This window comes from Carassius auratus, chromosome 19, assembly GCF_003368295.1.
Source record: "Carassius auratus strain Wakin chromosome 19, ASM336829v1, whole genome shotgun sequence".
Classification (NCBI taxonomy): Eukaryota; Metazoa; Chordata; class Actinopteri; order Cypriniformes; family Cyprinidae; genus Carassius; species Carassius auratus.
The window spans coordinates 4,790,948-4,797,714 of NC_039261.1; positions in this window are offsets into that span (position 1 = coordinate 4,790,948).

Sequence of the window (6,767 nt, forward strand, 5' to 3'; positions counted from 1 at the left end):
TATGCTGCGGCGCCTGGGGAGCAGTTGGGGGTTTGATGCCTTGCTCAAGGCCACCTAAGTCATGATATTGCCAGCCCGAGATTCAAACCCACAACCCTATGGTTAGGAGTCCAATTCTCTAACCATGTACGTCACTGATTACATTGCATGAGTGCACACTTCTGACGGAGCACTTGCAATGGACTGAACTGGAACATCCTTCACCCTTGATCACTTAGAATCCTCTGTGGAGTTGGTTTATTATTCACATTCAAAATTTGTTTGATGCAACATTCTATAGGCACTGTATATAGGTGTGCTTGGGCTATTGTAAATGTTTAAAGTGCCCCTACTATGGGTATTGAAAAGTTTATATTTTGGTTTTGGGAGTCCCTAACAACAGGTTGACATGCATGCAAGCTCAAAAAACACTTATTGTCTTATAATATGCATTTATTTTTACCTTACTTGCTCAACGACTCCCAAACAATACGCTCAACTATTCGTTTTTTGCAAACCCCTCCTTTTCGTGGCACTAATCTGTGATGATTGGTCGGATTGGTCTCATTTTCATGTCATCATGAGGCTGTGATGCCTGAAAAAGCAGCGTTTGTGAGCGCAGTGCTGCTTTGTGTGCAGCGTTAACAGTTAAAAAATAGTTACAAATTATTTGTTTCAATGATTCAGACTTGACGCTTTCTTTTGAGGGACAATAACTTCATACACGGTACACTTTCAGATTTGAAACTTTGTAGGATGTTTTCATTCACTTAGAGCTTTGTTACACACCGCATGATGGGCCATTTTCAAAAATCCATGAAAGTTCAACTAGTTTGATAATTATTACTCTTGAGTACTACCATCGCTACAAGTTTCAAGTCTCAACGACTTAAGGTTTTGATCTGCACGATCAGTTTTAGATGGAGATCGCTGATCCTTTACCATTCTAGCAAGCTACACACATGAACCCCTCAAAATCTTACTAACCCCAAAAGGTGGTATATGATGTGGATATTTCTTGGTTGTTTCTGTTTGATTCAGCGCTTGATATTTCATTTGTGCCACTCTGTGCTGTGAAGATTTCAGACAGCCGTGATGTGACACGACTTGACACTGCTAACAGGATCATTTATGCAGAAGAGGCTTTAAAAGTTTTCACTTTGTTCCCACAAGAACGTCACACACAACTGGTCCCAGCAGGGTTCAGAGCTACGTCACATTACCAGAAGTGCTGCTCTGCTGGGAAACACATGTGGCAGAGAGCCAGAGACATCCACAGCTGGATGGAAAGAGATGAAAACTGAACTATCAGCATGACTAGCGTTATAAAGAAAAATGACACGGCACACATGATTTGGCAAAAAAAAAAAAAAGTTACAGCTTATTATTTCAGTACTATTTCACTTCTTTACAAGCAAAATGTGTATCAAGCGCTTTGTGCAGTTTGACCGCTCAACATCAGTCCATCAGTGATTTCTCTGGTTCATGTTTGAAACGGTCACACCAACAGAGTTTCATCAGGCACATGCGTATGCAAGCGTGATGTTTCAGCCGTGCTTCAGAAGAGAAGAGGTGGGATACCTCCGCCGAACACCAGCCTCCACGAGGGAGGAACCTGACACTGCACTGAACCCTGCGTCTGAGAGAAAACGACAACCACCACGTTCGTACTAGACAGAAAACATTCACTTCTGATATTCTGTAACCACAAAGTGACTCGGAGATTTAGTTCTAGAGTAAAGCATTACTTTACTAGTTACTTCAGTAAAGTAATCTAATTATGCAACTTGCGTTACTTGTAATGCGTTACCCCCAACACCCAAACGATTGGCTGATTTTGACCTATGAAGTTCTTCTCAAGTGCACACAGGTGTCCTAACAGAGGAACCACCGGCCCAAAGGATCACATCAGTTATCATTCACTTAGGTTCGAAAGTGGCACAACACTTTTTGATTTTGATTAGTAAATTGTTTTATGCTTTAAAACGTTTTAACATTAAATGTATCGATTGAAAAATGTGCTACCCATTGGCATTTATACAGTTTTAGTGTGTGGCTCTACGTGAAGAGCAGAAAATAGCAAAGAGTCACGTGCAACTGAAATAAAGAAACTGCTGAGCAACTGATATAACGGCAGACATTTGGATCTTTTTAAATAATCATTGGAGACTGAGAAGCATCAGAAGCTGCTTTTATTTTGCCTGCGCCAGGACTATTTTTTATTATTATTATTATTTTATTATTATTATTTTTTAAATTTAATTATTAGAAAGAAATGTTAAACAAATTAAGTAAATGGTATATGGAAAAGTATTACAGGTATTTTTCATATAGATTTTTTTTTATTAAAAAAATGTATTATTATATAATAATAAATATGATTACATTCAATTAATTACAATTAAAATGGTTTGAAAAATATGTAAATTAGATTTAGACAAATAATTGGTTAAAATTTATTAAAATAATTCATAGAATATGATTTAATAAATGTAAATAAATTCGATTTTAATAACACATCTAACAGTAAAGTACTATAGCAAGTATAAAAAATGAATAAAAAACATTAAAAACTAAATATTTCCAATTAATATTTTACACATGCTTATATTATTAGTTTTTCATAGTATTATTAACGAGGTCTTTATAAATGAAACAAATAAATAGCTGTCTTTTAAATTTTAGGATGGGGTGCCATGCATGAATGAACCTTTGACTGAATGCTTCTTTATGAAACCAAAAAAAGGCATTGCTGTGAACTTAAATGTTATACCAATGTTAGGCCTTTTAAGCACTTGAATGTTATACTTGTGATAAAGTGTTGACTTGTATAAATGCACATCTCTGACCTGAATGATGGCTGTCCTGATTTAGATCACTGTGAGAGTACAGGGGAAAACAAAAACAAACAGGACATTTGTGATGTCTATATTAATCAGTTAATAAGAAGCATATTTAAAGATAACATCATCTTTATCAAACCTTAATGTGTCCGTTACAAGAGGTCATTTATTGTGTTAAACAAATACACAAAAAGCCATAAGAAAATATTTTTACTAGAAACTGCTGAAGCTCAGTTCGTTGATTGATTGTATGAATGACCACAAGATGACGCTAGACTCTTAGAAAAATAAAAAATAGCGAAAATCATCTGCTAAGTGTTTTCAGTGAGAAACACTATATAATAGAATACAAACCAAAACAGTTCCAGAGGTTCTTTTTTCCTTCATTTCATATTACCTCTCTATTCTTTACAGAGAATTATCCACAAAAATACAATGACACTGAACTCAATTCAACCATCAGCTTCAGCCAAAGAAAGTCCTTTACATTTAACGTTTATCTTTTTATATTAATGTTTTACCAAGTATTTTGTGGTGTTATTTTAGTATCAGCAAGAAACTATGGTAACACTTTAATAGGGTCCAATTCACACTATTACTAATAACTTATAAACATGTCTATTATTAAAATATTGGCTGTTTATTAGTGCTTATAAAGTACATATAATGCATGACATCCATAATCCTACCCAATACCCTAAACTTAACAACTACCTTATAAACTATTAATAAGCAGCAAATAAGGAGTTAATTGAGGCAAAAGTCTTAGTTAATAGTGAGAATTGGACCCTAAAATAAAGTGTGACCAAAACGATTATTGTTGCATATTATATATATTTTTAAGATTTTTTTTTTCAGTAATTTCAGGGTGTATATATTGGGTAATCTTACATAAAGTTGATATTTATATATATATATATATATATATATATATATATATATAATGTATAGCAACATTAATCATTTGAATGTAAAAAATAAATAAAGCTTAATGTAATATATATATATATATATATATATATATATATATATATATATATATATATATATATATATATATATATATATATATATATATATATATATATATATATATATATATATAACTACATAGAAAACTAGCTGTTTTATGGTTTTAGTTTAAGTTTTATTTGTTTATTTATTTTTTCCCACAAGGAAATGTGTTTATTAAACTAAAGCAGAGATGTTTTTAGGATGTAAATGTACTGTATCTCCCAGGTTCAGCTGACCTCATATTGGGTCACCAGCATCATTAACTGTTGTCTAATTCTGGATCAGAGCCACGCTACAAACATCGTTTTCACAAATGTTCAGCAATTGAATATACTCTCTCTGCTTCTGTGTGTGTGTGTGTGTGTGTGATCAAAGTGACTTCACCTGTGTGCTATCTCTAGAGCATTAGATAATGACCTGACTTCAGAGGTAAGAACAAAACCCCTCTGCTCACATTGCACCAACACAATAATTCAATCAATGTTTACAGACCGCAAACACACACATTCAAATCATTTCTGCTGTAATATGTCGGAAATGTAAATGAAATGTAAATCTGCATTCATACAGTGAAATATAATCGTATCGTGAGCACAGTGTGTTGAAATGAGAGCTGAACTGTGAGAAGAAACTTAACCGGTCTTTTATCTCATTAATACTATTATCACTATATATTATAATGTTTGAAGTATCCTAGACTACCTGTGCACACAGAGGCCATGATGTGTTTCTAATCGCTCCACCTGTGCTCACACACACACACACACACACCTGCTCACTCAATCTAATCCAGTAGACTTGTGAGCACTTCTTTTTTGGCAGCTTCTCGCTCTCTCTGGCTCTCAGCCTCGGCTCTCAGCACGCAGCAGTGATGACCTTCGACTGCAGGGCATTGCACTTTTTACTGAATCACCTTATTTTTACAAACGTGTGATCATGAACAGAGCTGCATTTGTGAGAATTAATTATTTTAGACCTTAAAATGTATTTACTGTAGACTAGGCTATTACAGTATGTGTAGCCTAGATGTAATATTCAGGAACTGCTGACCATCTATAAATGGAAACCCCATTCTGAGTTCAAGAGGAAACCATCTCACCATCACCTTTTTGCTGACATTGCGAAAACTCACATGAACTGAAGTCTTTTCCGATGTGTTCGCAGGATAAACCCTAAAGCCTTGTCTTTGAAGCGAAGAGAGTAAAGGACAAACCTGCTCACACACAGAGCAATGACAGCAGGAGAGTAGCCTGGACTGCTCTTCACCTGTGCCTGTGGGGTTAGGTAACAGATGATCATCCCATACAGCTCTCATTATCCACGCTAAAGCTGACGTAATCTAAAGATAAGAGCTCGTGGATGTGCACGGACCGGCTGATGGAGCTGCGGCTCAGAGCCAACATTACAGGATAGACAGGGCTAGTTTATATCCAGCCAACAGCATCCAAAATCAAAAAATATCTCAGATGGATCTACTTGAGAGCCTTGAAGTTTTTTTCCCATGACTTTACTTGTGCAATGGAGATCAAATGGAGACTTTTGCATACAATAAGGCTCCCGTTTCTCTGATTTTTCTCCTAATGACCCTCAATGTTATGCCAAGAAAGTCTACCATGCAACAATTTCACTATGTTCTCAATTATCATTTCAAACATCTGTCATCAATCAAAGCTGATTCTTAAATGAAACCATTCTTAAGTCTCCTGAGCTATGAAAGAGCATCCTCTGAGCAGTGCAATCCTCTTCCATATATCAGCACAAGGATATGACCACGCACGTCAACAAACAGCGCTGGTTATGCAACTTTTATGACATATTTTGTTTCACAGATTGCGAATGCAAATCACACTCAATGTCTGCGTGAGATGCAATTACTTGTATTTTGCATGTGCACCTGTGTTTTGTGATCATGCATTCGAGTGCCATGCAGATGACTGACTCAGCAAGTAGCCTTAAAAAGTGTCTGTACATTAAGGCTAATGAGAGGAGGCTTTGACTTCCCTTTAATCAGCTTAAGTAAAGCATGGCCTCCAATGTGAGGGACGTCTGCTCTTAACGCTAACCCTCTCCTCATGTCCTGTGCATCACAATGTGATCATGACAACAAAGTCCTTGCAGAACAGAAAGTTAAAAAACCAAAAGAAAACCAAACGCATACACTATATCATACATGCAACAAGTGCATGTGTTCCTGCATTAAATAGCTAACAAATTTATCATATGTATGCATGTACAGTACATTGAGCATTTTTAAGTGTATCTCAATCATATATATAATAATACTCAATTTTTTAAGGTAAGTGGTTGCAATCGATTTACTTTAGCTACATTTAAATTATAAATGTATAATGTATTTGCAAGCACTCACATTAAAAAAGTTGGTATCATTTTAAGGTAAGTGGATGCAAACAATTTGTTTTAACTACATTTTAAAAAACTGAAAACATGTTGAAAGTGTGTCAACTAAATTTGTTTATTTAAATGTAGGTAAAATAAATTCATTGCAACCACTTACCTTAAAATATTAAGTTATTTCAATAAATCATTTTTTCAGTGTGTGTGTGTGTGTGTGTGTATATATATATATATATGTCTGTATTAATTTGGTTCCTTGCTTTTATCTATATACACTGAAAAAAAATTATACAAAATTTTTAAAGTGAGTGGTTGCAAATAATACTTTTTATATACATTTAAAATTTAAATGTAGCTAAAGTAAATTGATTGCAACCACATTAAAAATGTAGTAAATTCAATGAATAATTTTTTCAGTGTAGTTGTATTTTCTGACTTTTTAAGAAGTACTGAAGGAGTGGCAGACAGCAAGAGTCAGTGCAGAGTTCTTCTCTCATAGGCTCTCCAGGCAGGTCATGTGACCAGCAGCTTTGACGTCACTGTGAGAGGCAGGTTGATGCTCTGAACTAAGCTGCG